Source organism: Botryllus schlosseri, chromosome 4 (assembly GCF_051294905.1).
Source record: "Botryllus schlosseri isolate E-star chromosome 4, Bs_hap1, whole genome shotgun sequence".
In the NCBI taxonomy this organism is placed as follows: Eukaryota; Metazoa; Chordata; class Ascidiacea; order Stolidobranchia; family Styelidae; genus Botryllus; species Botryllus schlosseri.
This window is the reverse complement of record NC_137239.1, coordinates 14,013,614-14,032,229: the sequence shown is the minus strand read 5'-3', so window position 1 is coordinate 14,032,229 and position 18,616 is coordinate 14,013,614. Positions and strand designations below refer to the sequence as shown.

Sequence of the window (18,616 nt, the reverse complement as noted above, 5' to 3'; positions counted from 1 at the left end):
ACATTGATTCGTCAACTCAGGCTCGCCATTTTCCCATCTCCACTCCATAGTCCACTTCGCTCCATCAAAATTTGCAATGAAATCTTTATCGTCAATTTGCAACCGTTTATTCGTCCCGGCCACCGCACTTGCTACACACACCTTTGCACCAAACCACACGTCAAGATTTGAATCAACGAATACTCCGTCAAATTGCTGGATAACATCAATACCGAGAATCACGCCAGCAGCGCATACGAGCTCCGAGGCTACCAAGCATTGCACACTGACGTTGGTCTCGCCTACAGCCATCATTACCACGGTCTCTCCGTAACAACTAGTGCTTTCCCCGTTCAGCATCTCCACAATCCTTCTAGGACCCGAAACGGTATGTCCCATACGACGACACACGTCTTCAAGAACAACAGATAGCTGGCACCCAGTGTCCACCAGAGCCTTGAGAGGTTTTCCACCAATTGAAACCACAACAAACGGTAGCACCTTTTTTGCAACTTGTGAATACGGGAGAACGCGTCCGGTGCTGACGGTTCTCCTTGGTAATTGTCCTTCTGCAATCTTGTGACGTTCATCGGCCCTGCATTGTCGAGCTATATGACCAAGCTTACCACAGGAAAAACATCTTGGTTGTCTCCAGGCCGTTTCATTACTTTCATTTCTTGGCTCTTTAATAGGACATTCTTTAGCAAAGTGACCCCGCTTCCCGCAGAAAAAACAGTTGTCCTTCCGCTGACGCGAACCGACCGCGCACGATACATTGAAGCTGTTCCTGACCGACATTATTACTCGCGCCCGCGCGACGAGATCACTTAAATTCATCTTGTCCACTTCTGCTACAGACTTTAACTGACATGAAACCTCCCGAGGGGAGACCATTTACAAACGCGCACCGAAGTAACGCCTCGGATGCATCCACTCTCATCCCAATCAATAGCGCAAGCCTTTTTAGGTCGGAAAGGTACACATCGACAGGTTCCTCATCCAGCAGTATTCTTCGCTGGAATTCGCTATACGCGTCATAGCAATTCACTCCAAACGCGTTCAAAATAGCTTGTTTCGACTTCTTGTAATCCTTCCTGTCCCCTTCTGGCAACTGCTTGAACACTGCAAATGCAGAGCCATCCAACAGCAATTGGAAAATAGTTGGCAGTTTGTCCGTCAGTTCTTGCAGCTCGGCGACCAATTCCAATTTTTCAACCCACTTTGCAAAATCACCAGATGTTGTTGTCCAAATATCATATGATCGACCGAAAAGATCATCGCTCTATCAAATATGCCGGACCTGATGTGTGGAACAGTATCCCGCCGGCCATCCGGCAGTCGACGAGCATGTCCACATTCAAGTCGAAATATAAGCAATTACTTCTAAATAAATACAGTCCATCCTCAAGATTACCGGACCACGACTGACCTATCGATCTCGCTTCCCATGACATGCCGCCCTATTTCTTGTCGCTTCATTTTTCTATACTATCTTCTTTACTTTCATTCAGTGTGCATGCCTCCTCTTTACATCGCCTAGGCCAAGGTGGGTGTCCGATTCCATCATCATCATCATCATCATTGGTTTATTAGCAATTTTATCAGTTCAATACACCACAAAAAATGCGATACAATGAAAAGACAGGAAGGTGTCGAAGCGACAAGGAGCAGTCTATGGAATCTGACACCCACCTTGGCCTAGGCGATATAAAGAGGAGGCATGCACACTGAATGAAAGTAAAGAAGATAGTATAGAAAAAGAAAGCGACAATAAATAGGGCGGCATGTCATGGGAAGCGAGATCGATAGGTCAGTCGTGGTCCGGTAATCTTGAGGATGGACTGTATTTATTTAGTAGTAATTGCTTGTATTTCGACTTGAATGTGGACATGCTCGTCGACTGTCGGATGGACAACTCCTAGTCGCTTCGACATCTTCCTTTCTTTTCATTGTATCGCATTTTGTGGTGTATTGAACTGATAAAATTGCTAATAAACCAATGATGATGATGATCTTCATAACTCCTCACAATATCAGTTAACTTTATGTTCGCCATTGTGCCGCGATAGCTTAATTGTAATATAGTTCAATGTATTTAAAACGTTCCAGTAAAAACCGCACAACCAGTCCTCTCGCCCTCGAGCCCGTTCTGTCGATCGCGTGACCGGAGCATCGGGACCACACATCTAATAATTACCTTAATCACAATCACAATGATGATGATGATGATAAAGAGCAAACCCAAAGAACAATATTTTGAGCGGCCCACAAAAGCCTCAGGAAATGTGGCATAAAATATTGATAAAATGCTTCGTAAAATTCTAATAATTGCAGCGACTTGATTAAATTTTTTTTAAATATAAATCACCATGAAATTGATAATTGAAATTGATTCGATCATTCATTCAACAAATGAGACTGTGATCATTGTGAAGTCACGGGGCAGCCGTCGACAACTCGCTATCTGATCGCACTGTTCTTCGTAATCTTCCGCATTGTGAACCGTCGGCCGGTTAGCTCAGTTGGTCAGAGCGTCGTGCTAATAACGCGAATGTCGCGGGTTCGAGCCCCGTACTGGCCACCGCACCAGCCGCGATAGCTCAGTCGGGAGAGCGTCAGACTGAAGATCTGAAGGTCCCTGGTTCAATCCCGGGTCGCGGCATTTTTGTCGTTGGAAATTTTAAAGTATGACGCGGCACGTCATGTCGAAAAGGCTGACTTTCAGACCGACGATGAAACTAACAAATTTTATCCTTACCATTTTATGGATCAACTGCAGTGCCACGTCGTTGAATTAAGACACATCATCATCATCATCATCATTGGTTTATTAGCAATTTTATCAGTTCAATACACCACAAAAATGCGATACAATGAAAAGACAGGAAGATGTCGAAGCGACAAGGAGTAGTCTATGGAATCTGACACCCACCTTGGCCTAGGCGATGTAAAGAGGAGGCATGCACACTGAATGAAAGTAAAGAAAATAGTATAGAAGAAGAATGCGACAAGAAATAGGGCGGCATGTCATGGGAAGCGAGATCGATAGGTCAGTCGTGGTCCGGTAATCTTGAGGATGGACTGTATTTATTTAGTAGTAGTTGCTTGTATTTCGACTTGAATGTGGACATGCTCGTCGACTGTCGGATGGCCGGCGGGATACTGTTCCACACATCAGGTCCGGCATATTTGATGGAGCGATGATCTTTTCACACACTGATGGCATCAGAAATTCCTCATATAGGCTACTGAGCAAACACCACCGCGAACATACGTATCTCATGAAAAATGATGGAGAAGATTAATTGGATTTTCCTTCATGATAATAACACTCCTTGAAATTTGTCAACCTAAAGAACAAACGTAAAGGGCAATATTTTGATCGGTCCACGAAAGCCTCAGGAAATGTGGTATAAAAATATTAATATAATGCATAGTAAAATTTTAAATACTGCACGGGCTTGATTGAACTTTTTCCTAATATATTCCCCCATGAAATTGGGATACGTTATTGTATTCTGCCATACATTAGCGTTACCATACGTGTCATCCTTTTGGTAATTTGTCCTCCTTTATAGCTTTGCCTACCGTAAACATCAAATTTGGCAAGTCGACGAACTATATCGCTTCGAAGTATCAAAAGTTACACACAAATATTTTTCGAATAGTTTGCACCATGAGTTTGATGACTTTTTCAAAAATGTCCACTCCCATTACACGAGATCCTCGTCAAAGGGTAATATCTATACTTTTGCCGCCATCCAATAACAACTTAACTAAGGCCCTTTTCATACCGGGGTTCCGGGAATAACATTTCCCGAAAATGTTTACCGGAACCTCTCTATGTGAACATAACACTGGTTTTTCGGGGCGGTATGAACGCGCTTATTTTCGGAGATTTTTACGGGACCGACTGAGTATGAACACGAATGGCGCAGCTGGGTTCCCGGAACGCTGTCAATCAAACTTTTAGTTACGGTAACGCGCTGTTCATTCAGGCTGCTTGTATTTCGAGGTCAGCTACTTGCGGCATTTTGATCTTCTTGTGTAATGGTGTTGGGAATGCATTATTCTTGGATTTATATTCTGTATGCTCACAATACGTAGTCACTGACTACTATTCAGCTTCTTTTTTCTGTGGTTTTGTAAACAGAGCACGGCTAAAAAGGTAGAACACCATCTCCAAATGATGCAACATTGGGTGAGTTGCCTGAAAACTTAAGGACTTCAACACTAATTTGATAGGTGATCTTGACCCTTACCATATGTTGTGCGTAGGTTAGTCACCGTCATATACGCCTACTGAAAAGGGGATTTAGTAACATCTGCTTTGATAGTTGTCAGCACAGCAGAGAATGATGTCCTTAGCTCTGAATCACGAACCAAAATTGAACCAACGGGCTGGTAAATCATCGTACATCATCCAAGCCATAATTTGGTTTTCACCTATGCCTTCATTTTCTTGTTACAACCAAGTAATTCCTTTGTTATGCAAGTGTCACTTAATCTGATCTTTTCGCAGGTCTAGATGGAGGATACTGATGAAAAAGGTGGAACTGTGCAAGTGTGCATGAAGTTATAGTTTCTCTCATGAATAAAATGAAACAGCACAAACACATCTGGTTAAGCAAGAGCATTGTTTATTGAGAAAGTCACACAAGGCATTTCCGACGTCTGGGCCAGCGATACTTGGATCACCACCACGTCTTGTCTTCATTGCGTATACCATCCTCTGTATTATTCTGGCCTTACCGGATTGCAGTTTCTGAGCAAAGCCGAACACCGCGCCTTCAGTCGACCAAAATCTTTCAACCTTCATGTATGCTTTGCTAAGTTTCTGAAAAAGCAATTGTGAATTTTAAGGGCAGCAGAAAGGAAATTTATATTACATATTTGAAATTAGCTTTAGCTCCTGCTCTGTTTGTTTTTCAGGGAAAAGGCTTTATGAGCCGGGGCTGAAAGGGATAGGCTGCCTCATCAGTTATGTAGGCTAGTACGGAACCCTCTGGCTCCCAATCTGAAAACTTGAATGCAGCAAATGCATGTTTGGTACAAATGTTGCTGTGGTAATTTTTTATCCCTCCACAACACTCAGACTTGTGCAAAGTACTGGAATTTCAAAATGCGCAACTTCAACTAGAACTACTCAATTTTTCAAACTAGCAACTAGAACAGGGGTGGCCAACCTTTTCAGCCAAGGGCCACATTCGATTGACGAACTATTCTGCGGGCCACTAGCCGCGGCAAGTGTGAAAAATTTTTGAAGTTGATAAATTAATAATATTGTCACTTGACTTTATTGCAAGCCTGCTGTATATCGCTAGGCTCAGTTTGCAAGGACTGGACTATTCGGCACCTGGACATATCGGTATCGAAAGCTTCGTCCAACATGCGTCAATCATTTTGTGCCTAGGTTTCATAGTCGAGGGTCTTTCTGCGAGCACAAACAGGAGGTCGCAAATATATATAGTTAGACTCAATCTGATACATTAGGCGTTCTTTCATTTTCACAAAGGGGTAACAATATAAAAAGCAAGAAATCGAGTGACAAGATGTTGCGCTAAGCGTGTAGAAAATTTTTACTTTTGATAAATCTATCGCAAAGTATTCTGCTTTATTGTAGTGTACGAAGATCTACCAAAATGTGACTGGCCCATATATCTACCAATGCGTCGGAACTGACATTTCAGTCATCACATCTCAAGTGTTACGGCCAGACTAATCAAATTTTTGCTTGGCCTTGCAAGTTCACCATCTGTGCAATCCATTTTTGATAATACTACTAATTTCGGAAATTAACTCTCGGGCTACATGTGGGCCACGGGTTGGCCGGCCCTGAACTAGAACTGTCAACTTTTCAAAATCTGCAATTAGAACTAGAACTACTCACTTTCAAATATCCCCAACTACAACCAGAAACTATTCACTTTTTTAAATCCACAACTAGAACTACTTAGTTTTAGTAACTAAAACTAACTAAATGAGTAGGTTGATGTACATTGTACATGCCTGACTACACTACAAAAAATATACAAATTTGGTCTCATTTTCAGCAATTTCAGTCTTAATAAGTAAGCAGGGTCGTAACCAAGTCACAAGTCGATCCCACTTTGAAAGTTTTGACTAGATTCAAGTCGAGTCATTTTCAATTCACCACCGAGTCCAAATCATCGAGCAGAGCGTCGAGTTCGAGTCATGGTTTTATGACTCGAGTCCGAGTCCAAGTCATTGTGTTGACTGCTCAGTTTCCAGAAGTCTATTTTCCATCAATTTGGGTCTTATTTCTGAGACAGAAAGTAGCCTACTTGGCAAGAACAATTGGTCTTCCAGACTTCTTTTTCGAACATAATGATTCATGACCAAATTTGTCTGACCTTTTTGTAGTGGTATGCTACGCAAAAACTGGCTGACATTCCGCCATGACAAATATAGAAATATTACTATGCACTAGGGCTGGGCAAAATCGAGTACCTGAGTGATTCGATTCTGAATCACTTATTACGCTTCGAGTCAAGTATCATCATGATGACATCACAACACAATGTACTATGCCAAAATCCAAATGTGTAGGCTACCTTTTATGCCACCACAAAGAACATAACGCCTATTGTCCGTCACATTAAAGATATTTTGGTGTTTTTTCGACCATACCGTTTTCATTGCACTGCTTGATAGTGTTATGGGATGGTCATGACTTCGGAAATGTTTTATTTCCAGCAACGTTCATAGCTTTGTACTATATCTCGTATGTTGCGACACGGCCAATCAAGGCTTCCTCAGTAGAAAATAGTATCAAAACTGCGGTATAATTCTCGTTAGTAAATCAACTTTCAGTATAATTTCAGTACTCGAAAAAAGTATTTTACTACTCGACTCAAATCATTAAAGTTAATACTCGATTCAGATTCGAGTACTCGAATCATTGTGGCTAGCCCTGCTAGGCACCAGCAATTATTTTTATTAAAATCAACTTGTGACAGTTGCCTTCTTAAAATACATCTGATGTTTACCTGGATCTATAAACGATTGGCTTCATTGGCTAGCCTCCAAAGAGCGACAGCTACTCAGCAATCAAGAGAAATTGAGTTCGTATAATTTGCTGGCTGCTTTTCGTTATGGTCTCGAAGCTCGTCGCAGAGTATACCAAATGTTTCTTTCACGGATTTCTAGAATTCCTTGGTTTCTCTGTACAGTGTACATAAGATTAGATTTACCCAAACCATTATACAAGCAATCACAAAGATAAACTGACTTTGTCGTACGCAGATGTGATCAGTGGTTCTTTTCATTCCAGGACTTTATCCTCATTGCTGGCTTTCAGTTTCTGCTCTCAGCTTCGGTTGATAATATACAAGCCAGGAACATGCTCGGGCTCTATTACTGATACAGGTATATTGAGTATAGAGCCCCATACACATCGAGAAGGCATATCCGCAACATCCCATAGCTAAAAGTTGGAGCCAACTTCTCCGCATCTCACGAATATGCCTCTCCCACATCGTTTTCCACAAGCATATTACAACTGGAACACCCCACAGACATGGTTTCGTAACTATCAACACTTACGGGGAATCGCGTTCATACTGGCCATAATTTCCCGCGAATTTACCGAAAAAACGACCTGTGTGAACATAAGTTCGCGGTAACTCTAAATAGGTATGAACGCGCTCTTTTCCCGGAACTGTTTCGGTAATTTTTTCTCTATGTGAACATCGCCTGTTTCGGAACTTGTTCCCGAAAGAGTTTCGTAAATCCGGTATGAAAAGGGCCTAAGAGATCTATCGACTTCTCAGGACCTATCATCTGGAATGGATTACCACAACATATCCGTGAATTGCCTTATAACTAGAGCCCGACCGATTATCGGCTCGCCGATAATATCGAGTCGATATCACGCTTGCAGAGAAATATCGGTATCGGCCGTTAAGGGTAAAAAAATATCGGCCATTTTCGTGACGTCACAACATGGTGGCAGGGAGTTAGAGAAGTCGATAGAAGACGTGAGGACGGTAAATTATAAAAAATAAATGGCCATGCTGCACATAGTGCATACCTAATACAGGCAGTAGGCGTGCCTATCTGAAAAATATTATGGATTACTAACCCCTGTTATGCCCCACTGACTTTGTGGGAATCCCCCTTCAGTAATCGATCACCAAAGACAGAGAGCAGCTGGGTGGATTGGATAGTTGTCTGCAGAATATTTCAATAAGTGAGAGAAATGAGAACATCAATCATGCTGGACTGACCCTCGTGATGATAGAGAAAAACGTCTCGTCGAAACATTTCTCGGAAGATAGTGCTATTGGTTCGGTACCAACAGAGCTACCAGTAATGTATGAAGTCGTCTGACTGAGGCCTTCGGGGCCACCATGATAGGAAATATGCGAGCATAGAGGGCAAGAAAATCAAGCAAACGTGGAGTAAAGCCAATAATTGATACGAAAATTTTTAATTCCATGATGACATATGCCAATTCTGACAAAAGAGCGTAAAATATTGATCAATTGATTGTTTGAATGCTGGGCGCTTCTTCGATATACGCCCCAGATCGAAACAGTGCTTCACATGTAACCAGCAAGTGTTTCCCATGAACACGATCAAATTTTATAAACGTCAAAATAAATTGTTTTTTTGCCTGTGGAGAGACGGATATTAGGGTTGGATGTGGTCAAATTGGGGATAGGGATATCAGGGTTGGGGGAGATTATGGTTGGGGGTAGGTGGATATTAGGGTTGTGTTAGGGTATTCCAGGATTAGAGCTGGGGAAGGTGGATACTAGGGTTGCAGGTGGGTTAGGGTCAAAGTTGGTGTTAGGTATCCCAAGATTAGGGTTGGGGATATTAAGGTCGGGAGAGTGTGGAATATCATGTCCCGCAGTCCAAACCTATTCTTGGGTTACCCTAACCCTAACACAGCTCTAACCCAAACCCAGCTCTAACCCTAACCCTAAACCCATCCTCTAACCCTAATATCCCCCCTCCCCAACCCTAATATCCCCCTCTCCTCCAACCATAATATCCCCCTCTCCTCCAACCATAATATCCCCCTCTCCTCCAACCCTAATATCCCCATTTCCTAACCCAGCTCCAACCCTAACTCTAAACCCATCCCCTAACCCTAATATCTCCCCTCCCCAACCCTAATATCCCCTCTCCTCCAACCCTAATATCCCCCTCCCCAACCCTAATATCCCCCTCTCCTCCAACCCTAATATCCCCATTTCCTAACCCTAACCCAGCTCTAACCCTAACCCTAATATCCCCCTCCCCAACCCTAATATCCCCCTCTCCTCCAACCCTAATATCCCCATTTCCTAACCCAGCTCTAACCCTAACCCTAATATCCCCCTCCCCAACCCTAATATCCCCCTCTCCTCCAACCATAATATTCCCCTTCCACAACAAAGGCAAAAAACAATTTATTTTGACGTTTATAAATTTTATTGTGTTCATGTGAAACATTTGTTGGTGTCATGGGTAGCACTGTTTCGATCTGGGGCGTATATCGAAGAAGCGCCGAATGCTGGTCATGGTCAAGGCCCAAGGGGGATAGGTGGAGCAGTAGCAGACGTGGACAATTTCAGTTGTTTTGCACATTCTCTTCATCTATTTGTTAACGATGTGCTGAAGGCTCCAGGTGCACTGCCAGAAGAATATCAATAATAATATCAATATTTGGTGAAACCATGAAGGAAAGATCCCCTGCAAGGTAGCGGTGGAACCGAAATGAAGAAAGATTTCCAATTCTTGCTGTGCCACTAACTATGGTACCAAGTGAAAGACTGCTCACTATGTTTAGTACTTTATACATCATTTATGGAAGACCACAGAAGTTCATTCCTTGGAGAAAGAGCCGAGAAATTGTGCTTCGTGAACTGTAATCTGCAACTGCTGGATTGGTGCTTTTGATATATTTTCATAGCCCCTAGATCATTTATTTCATGTTCAAGCATATCAATGGCTGTAAAGTTGTTGAAATAAATGCTCCTGAGTTGTTAAAATTGGTCCTTGAGCTAGATTCCATATCTTTTGAATATCGGCTGAATATATCGGGGTTATCGGTGGAGGTACTGGATATCGGTCTTATCGGTATCGGCTCAGAAATCCAATATCGGTCGGGCTCTACTTATAACAGATTCAAAAAAGACATAGGAGGCTACTTAATCACCTCTTGTCGTAATATTAACACTGTTCTCCTACCTTGTCCAGACGTTGCTTCATTGATCATTTGCGGGGGACGGGGGATAGCGTAGTGGTTACGATAAGCGCCCACCAATCTGAAGGATCCAGTTCGATTCCCGTCGGAGGTTTATCTGGGCTCCTCTTCCGCCGCGGTTGCCGTTCTTACGGCGACAAAAAAGCCCAGAAAAAGATCCGACGCAAGAAAGCACTCACAAGGAACGGAAAGAACTAGTAGAAAGGGCCGCAGCTTCAAAAAGATCAACATCGAAAAGAACTGTGACATCGGTGCAGCAATTGTAGCTTAATGTCTCTGTCCATCTGTATTAGAAGCGTAGCTAACCAAATATCTTGGTATTTCGGCTATACTTGAATACTTAACTCGAGAAGCCTGTTGCCTTGGTGAAGTTCTTCGTAACAGATATATATTCTCCAGTGGCGGCTCGTGACAATATCGGGTGGTGGGGCAAGGGCTGCGAGCGACTTTTATCAACATGACGTCACAATGGCGTTTTCCAACGTAAAAAAGTAACTTTATGATGGTCACATGAATTTCCCGACAACAGTGATTTTAACGTAGGTGCCGCGAGAGGTTTGCCGGTGAGCCGTGACTTGAAGTGTGGTAACATGTTTTATTCATTTATTTTTAATCAAAGGATTATTTTACAAAATGTACGTGAACTAAGAATCGTCCCTATGCCACGAATCAAGTATCAGGTCATCCTTAGTAGCATGCGTTTTGATTTCATGGTAGAGTTATAGATTACGCAAATCGATAGACCCTAAAATCCGACCGTCACCCCAAATTCGAAATCCGGATCCAGTCCGGCCAGGTAAAAAAACATTGAAATCCTGCTCCTGCTCCTGAACCGGACTGTGGCCATCTCTGGTTACGACCAGGTGATAATAGGCAACCAAAGCGGAGGCACCCGGCGTACGATTGGATCAATAGACTGGACAACTTCTAGACCTCTCATTTTCGCTCTAAAGGCAACTGCATAAACTACGTACGGAATAAAGATTCAATACGATTCATGTTCGCACTTGACTTGACCTGACTAATTCCAATGACTAGAACTCGAGAGATTGCGTAAGCCTAACTGGAAAGGTCAACGAGTTCGGACACATACGCAATTGTTATCTCATAGATTGGGCCTGTCATATTGATCCAGAACATCAATTTGAATGGTCTTTGAAGAACTAAGGACAGCAGCCTCGGAACTTCGGTCTCGGAACAACGTAGGACATTTTGGCCTTGAAACTGGAGACTGTGACACAACACATACGGCTTACTGTCTATAAGTCTGCTGCGAAATCGCCGTTGGAAAATATATTAATATATAAATACATGAATAAAAGCCGTAACTTAGTATACTGTTACAAGAAATCATCGAGAAGTAGCATACGCAATCTCATAACCCATTCCGGTATGGTACACTGTCAAAATCAATGCAAACAGACGAACACCGAACTTTGAGTAAAATAGATCGAGGAATAGGCTGATCGAATGATCAGCTGTTAGCCGACATCGAAAATGAAATAGCTATCGCAACCCAGCAAACACATTACGGCAAGCGGATATCCGTCGGATAACTTGTCATTTGGCCCAGATTCAACCTAGTGCCATCCGGTTGCACCGAGCGTGTCGACTCCTGGTGTTATCCAGTGGGTGACCACTGACCATCCATCAAGTCATTTCTGAGTCACTTCCTGGCCACTGTAGGGACAAATTCCGGTTGGGACCGATATCCATAGACTATCCACTGATCAACCCTCTGAATACTAGCTAGCTCCTGGACCTGCATATTTCCTTACCACAGGTTAGGCGACGCACAAATACACTTACACAAGATTGATTTTCAGGCAAAAAGCTTATATTATCGAATTGTCAACAAGAAAAACTAAGCAGCAACGAGTAAAATTAACAACGGCTCTAAATCACGTCAAAATCAATCACTCACTCAAGTTCAAGACATACAATAAAGCAACAGGTGGACTCAAAACTATCACAAGCAGTCGATCAATTAATCAATCAGGCTAAAAATATGATGACTACGAAGTATGTACACTGGGAGGATTACAGAATACCACACATACACAACTTATCAGAAATACCAGAGGTTGGCAAGTTTTGAAAATCATTATAGGCAATAATAAAATCTGCAGCAAAGTAAAGCACAGCATTGAGTCAAAGCAACAATAATTGTCAATCAATCAAGGTAAAGAAGCATGCACACTGGAAGGATTACAGAATACGACACACGGACAAGTGTTGAAAAATTATGATAGGTCGAAGCAATTACCTAGAATTCTGCCTATGAGAATAAAACAAGACACGCACTGCATTACACATGCACATTAGGGCTCTTCAAAAATGACTTTTTTTCTCAATCCGTACTGGCTACTTGATAAAATTGTTAGGTTACCTAATTTAAGCCTACACACAAAATTTGGTTCAATTCCAGCCAGTAACCGCTTTGCTACAGGAGAAGAAAGTTTCTATTTATTATATAAAAATAAATAATGAAAAATTTGAAAATTTTCTGTTCACCCCATGAAAGTGTTAGGCTGTCTATAGAAACGATGCTCACCAAATTTGGTTTAATTCCAACCAGTGGAAGTTGAGTTATTGCCGTCGAAGAATTTGGATTTGAATAAATAGTATTTACGGTGAGCACAACTATAATAAATATACAAAGAATCGGTCACCGTAATCACTATTTTATTCAAACCCAAATTTTTCGACGGCAGTAACTCCGCTTCCACTGGTTGGAATTGAACCAAATTTGGTGAGCATCGTTTCTATAGACAGCCTAACACTTTCATGGGGTGAACAGAAAATTTTCAAATTTTTCATTATTTATTTTTATATAATAAATAGAAACTTTCTTCTCCTGTAGCAAAGCGGTTACTGGCTGGAATTGAACCAAATTTTGTGTGTAGGCTTAAATTAGGTAACCTAACAATTTTATCAAGTAGCCAGTACGATTTGAGAAAAAAAAGCCATTTTTGAAGAGCCCTAATGCACATACACAAATGTATCAGAAAAACAGAGGCTGGCAAGTTTTGAAAATCATTATGCCAACAAGACATAGCGATACATTAAAAATTGCAGTGCAGTAAAAAAAGCACAGCATCGAGTCGAAGCAACAACTGTCAAATCAAGTTGCAAAATTACGTTCACTATATGAGAATACCATAGGAAAAAAATTCGAAAGTGGCAGGTTGAAGTTCTTCAATGACAGTAAAAAGACATGCACCGTTGCACACTAGGGAAATATCCGACGTTGATATTCAAGAATTAAGATGGCAAGTTTTGAAGGTGAAGATGTAATACGAATAGAGATACAATAAAAAACAAGAAGTTTTATTCTGGTCAATTGCTCGTTATGACATCCTCTATGTGCAGATCTGTCACACGGTCCGTGGACATATGAGCATGCGACATTACAGCATGCGACACTTCGGCATGCGACAATTTGGCATGCGACACATGAGCATGTGGGTTAAATTACGGGTTAGGGGTAGGTTAGGTTAGGTTTATGGTTGGGTTAGGGTTAGGGTTTAGGTTAGGTTAGGCTAGGTTAGGTTAGGTTAGTCTATGTTTCGGGTTAGGGTAAGTTTTGGGGTTATACAGTCACATGCTGAAGTGACGCATGCTGATGTGTTCCATGCTGAACTGTCGTTTTCCATTGTGTCGCATGCTCATATGTCGGGCAACCCTGTCACACATTGAGCAAGGTGCAGTATAACAAACAAAGCACTTCTACTCGGGTTTCGCCTACTTGTACTGCATGTTTTTTTACTACTTCTACTTAGGTTTTCCAGACATAACCAGTTAGATAGCCCTTATAATGTAGTAAATAGTGAATGCAATTTAGAAATCGCACTATAATTGGAGTGCCATCATATATTTTTCGCGTACATCCTGCAATTTTGAAAGCGGCCTCTACCAACTGCAGTAACCTGCAAGTGTGCGACTCGTTCTACTTTTGGAAAATACTCAAGTAGTCTCAATTTCAGATCCACCTTTACTTGAGCAGCAAGGATGACTCACTTTCACCCCTTTTTGATCGTATATACCGTGTCTAGAGCGGATGAAAATAATAATCAGCAGATTCAACTGTAACTTGTAAAAAATTCCACAGCAAGAAATGCACACTTGCAACCAACAATCTCTCTAGCTGGAAATATCTTCAATCTTCATACAGGTTCAACTTGCAACGAGGTCAAAAGTTGGTATGAGGGAAATGACTTTATACTGCATCCTCTTCCTTGTCTGCGAAAGACTGAGACAGGATATGGACTTGTTCTGCATTCTTGTCCTAAAATAATTAGCAAGAAAATCATTACAAGCGAACATGAAACGATCCTTCAAAATGCTACCAATTCCAAACGCCTTGCAAAATTCATTCAAACACTGATAAAGTACAGCATACTATGCATAAACGCACAAATCATGAATATTAAAATTTATGATCATTATGGAACAGTGGACACTAGGGGTGTTCAAAAAAAACTTTTTTCAAATTTGATTGGCTTAGCTGGCAAATCATTAGGTTACCTAAAATACCTTGCACAAAAAATTTGACTCATTTCAATTCGCAGATGCTGAGGTCATCCAATTAGAAATTTCCATCATTTTTCAAATAATAGTATTTACGGTGGAAAATTTCACCACTACGACATGATCAAAAATGCCTAAGATGTAGGAATGCTTTTTCCCACGCATTTCCATCTTTACAGGGGCCTATGGTAGAGTTTGGATGAAGACATCGCCAGTTGACGAATAAAAGATGTGACACGGATTAGCTGGAAATTAGTAGACTTCATTGAAATAGCTAATAGACACGTTCAAATGATGGTGATATACTTTGCAAATAAACTACTTTTCACACTAATATTAACGACAACGAAAATGAAAAAAAAAACTGACATATAGGTAAAACAAGGGTAAATATATGAGTATGGTCATGGTCATAGGCGCCGAGTTACGGGGTGGCACCCCATTCAATATGCTGAAACGCCCGCCGTCTGCGATTTCAAATTTTCGTATGTCTCTATTGTCTAGTCATTTCGATACGACATCAGCGCTGTCAATGAGCAAATCCGTGATATCGCGTAAATGCCAACTATTTACCATTAACCGATACACACGCAAATAATTGAATACGCAGCTTCGTAGGCGGCGACAAACTAATGCTTGAAACGCCCCAATAAATTGTAACCCGGGATTTCGACAGGCATTTGTCGTGTTGTCAGACTAGGTTCCGACCCATTGTGCTGTATTCAAGTTGGTGAATTACTGATTAGATGCGCCAGGCGAGGCCTACAATATTCGTATCATAGGCCTCGGATGCGTGCTTTTTCGTCTGCTATCATCTGTACGCTACTAATTCTTGTCTGGTTTATACACTCGCATTTCCTCGATGTCACTTGTCGGTGTTTGATTCGTTGATAATACTGCGCATTGTGCAGTGCACGGCGTTGAATTACGTTGTCAAATAGTGATGCAACACAAGGTTTTCTGTGGCGTAAATTCTGAATTTATTCGATTAGTTCGAACGGGAACCTTCTATTTTCCAATACAATAAACTTCATTGCTGGACGGACTCGAGCTCAACCATATCGCGGATCGAATTTCAAACCATGCCTGATATCGCTACCAGCCTGATTTATCGAGTCTACAGCAGGACTGGCGCATGTGATAACATCGCTGGCCTAAACTATAGCGTCTGCTACAGGCATCATATGATTTGCCTGCTATCTCTACTTGTTTGATTGTTATGTTATACTGGCTTAAGACTGACAGCGTCAAATTGAATAAACCTGAATCTGCGCAATTGGCCACGAACAGACGCGAACTAACGTAATTGATTCGCGCTAATACTGAAACATCAGAAGATGCATGTACTTAACCGTAATAAATGATGCTAACTTGGTAAATTTGAAGTAATTTCAAACCCCTCCCTTGTTTCATCTGGTCACCCTATGTAGAAATAGAAGTCGGCGCCTATGAGTATGGTTATGCAATAAAACCATTATCCCCTCTGCGCAATATATTTAGACAATCAATATTGCATCTACCTCGTATTGCTGATTTCTGTTTTTGGATGGTGCATGGCGCAACCCCGATCTGACTTCAATCTCGTAGTCCTTTTCCGGAACAGTCGTAGGAATATTGCAACAAGCACCTAAACAGGAAGATTATAGTAAACAATTTATAGAGACGACAACTAGTTCAACCTACGATATATAATATCTTGTATAAACTCAGTGCACACAGAGCTTTCTTCCCAGTTCTGCCCAACTTTATCAGTTGCCACTCTATTGGGAAACTCAGCGCTAATCAATTAAATATACCAGATACTCACCATTTCCAGTAGGAAATTCCCAGCAGAATGAACCTAGACGACTCTCTGTAGGAAGGGCTACTTGCTGAGACAACGTATCTGAACAGATAAATAACAGTCAGTGGCACCTCAAACACGCAATAACGGGCATGGGTTGATTAAACGCAGTCAAATAATGGTAATCTTATAGCTGGCGAACAGAGCGCAAAATTTAATAAAACAGGTCTCAATATAAAGCTACTTTCGCACTGATTCAGAAAATATAAATTAAAATCTGGTCCGGGCACTAAAACCCCCAAAAATTGCCTTTAAAATCCGAAATCGGCATTGTTTCTAACAAAGTAGCGGCAGTAGACAATGACAAATCAAATGTCTAGAACTGATTGTGACATCATTGAGCGCCTTGGCAAAGTCGTGCTGAATATATATTACAATGAAATTCATGAACCGCTGTGCCCAATGGAACAAACTGTTTTGTAGATCGGCCTGTTGCGTACCAAGAAATACGCGTTGATAGTAAATTCTACGATATGGTATATGTTCAGGCTTTTGTGCTATAAGTTATATTTATCCAAATTTTTGAATGCGCGACGACGCATAAAATACACAAACTATTCACATTACGACTTATTCGCGCTACAGCGATTGATACGACGCGCTATACTCTGAGTCTGAGAATCACGGGGAACACGGCAAGCGACTTCGCCAGGGCGCCCAATGATGTCACAATCAGTACGAGACATTGAACGGTCATTGTCTACCAACGTTACCATTGATAGAAACAATACCGACTTTGACCCTTCGAGGGCGATTTCCGGGGCGTTCCAGTGCGCGGACCAGATTTTAATTTCATTTTTCGGAGTCAGTGCGAAAGTAGCTTTCGATTGAGACCCGTGTAATTTAATTGTTCGTTCTGGTCGCCTGCTCTAACATTAATGTTGAGTTATCAAATTGGAAGTTTCTACAGTCATCATTGCATGAGCTGAGCATAGTAAATTTCAAATAATTCATAACTTACATACGGTATACCCAGCTCAGCTTTCTAGACTATATATAAGAGTTAAATAATTTTTAACAAATCAAACGGTCATAACTGCAGATTTCTTGCTGTTTTGATACCACATGGAGGAATTAAGCTCTAACCTGCATTTGGTAAATTGGTGATGCACTGTCCGTAAAATCACGACATTACTGGCAGATTTCTTCCTTCATTTTTCTTCAAGATGCTGAGATTTCTTTTCGAACTGTTTCGCCTGAGCTTCAGCAAGATCAGTATCACTGGTTTCAGTGGAACATGTGCGTTTTCTTCGAATCTTCTCGTGACCACCCGAATCAGACCTTGAATCGGAATCATATTTGGTAGATCTTCGTATCCGTCGTCTTTTCCCCGCATCCGATGCCGAGCTATCCAAGTTAGTATTGCAATATAGTACTCAAACCATATATATATAGGGCTGGGTAGAATTGAATATCGGTACTTCAATAATACAATTTGGAAGCCAAGCATTAATATCATGATTGAAATACCAGCAACCACGACTCTTGAGTAGGGATGTCTATCACTCAATTTGGGTTACGGGTCTAATTCAAAAATTCTGATAGCTTGCGGTCAGTCAAATGTTTCTGTACCTTCCAATCCATTTCCAGTCATAAATCACAAAACAGTAACTCTTACCTTATGTTGATCAAGAAATCAGGTTTGGTTACAATAAAAGGACGTACTATAAAAGTATCAACTCTAAACCTACCTACCTACCTATACCGAACATCCGTCATAATAGCTCTTTAATACTATATAGGGATTCAATAACCAAGCGCATTTTCGTTGTGCACATACGCCACTTCTGACTATAACCGTATCATTATCATTGACTGACTACACTGCTACAACCAGTGGTTACGGTTAGGTAATCACCGAGCTAAGTGGCACACAGCAAATGTCGAAAATGCTTCTCGCCGCTGACAACAATTCACTTCAAAGAATCACGGTTCAAACTTCCCAGACGAAAATTTGAATCACGTGAACTGGGCTCGCTGCGCAATGCGCCACTGCGCATATGGATGAAAAAGGCTAATGATCTCATTCACTTCAGGCATGGCGC

General features: G+C 41.5%; 3 long non-coding RNA genes and 1 other non-coding gene across 5 annotated transcripts; 2 read left to right on the top strand and 2 right to left on the bottom strand.

Moving 5' to 3' along the window:
• Positions 1 to 2,568: 2,568 nt before the first annotated feature.
• Positions 2,569 to 2,641, top strand: Trnaf-gaa (transfer RNA phenylalanine (anticodon GAA)). Its single transcript has one exon. It is a non-coding gene; the product is annotated as a tRNA-Phe (tRNA).
• Positions 2,642 to 3,963: 1,322 nt separating this feature from the next.
• On the top strand, positions 3,964 to 4,595 carry LOC145438223 (uncharacterized). The gene is made up of 2 exons (XR_013914885.1): positions 3,964 to 4,180; positions 4,502 to 4,595. It is a non-coding gene; the product is annotated as an uncharacterized LOC145438223 (long non-coding RNA).
• Positions 4,596 to 4,602: 7 nt separating this feature from the next.
• Positions 4,603 to 7,561, bottom strand: LOC145438224 (uncharacterized). Its single transcript, XR_013914886.1, has 3 exons — positions 7,232 to 7,561; positions 6,990 to 7,164; positions 4,603 to 4,816 (listed from the first exon to the last, which is right to left on the bottom strand). It is a non-coding gene; the product is annotated as an uncharacterized LOC145438224 (long non-coding RNA).
• A 6,009-nt stretch (positions 7,562 to 13,570) lies between these two features.
• LOC145437089 (uncharacterized) lies at positions 13,571 to 18,616 on the bottom strand. Of its 2 annotated transcripts, XR_013914573.1 has the most exons (4): positions 17,658 to 18,616; positions 16,536 to 16,613; positions 16,249 to 16,355; positions 13,571 to 14,486 (listed from the first exon to the last, which is right to left on the bottom strand). It is a non-coding gene; the product is annotated as an uncharacterized LOC145437089 (long non-coding RNA). The 2 variants fall into 2 exon arrangements; XR_013914572.1 differs by lacking the exon at positions 13,571 to 14,486 and having other exon boundaries at positions 14,499 to 16,355.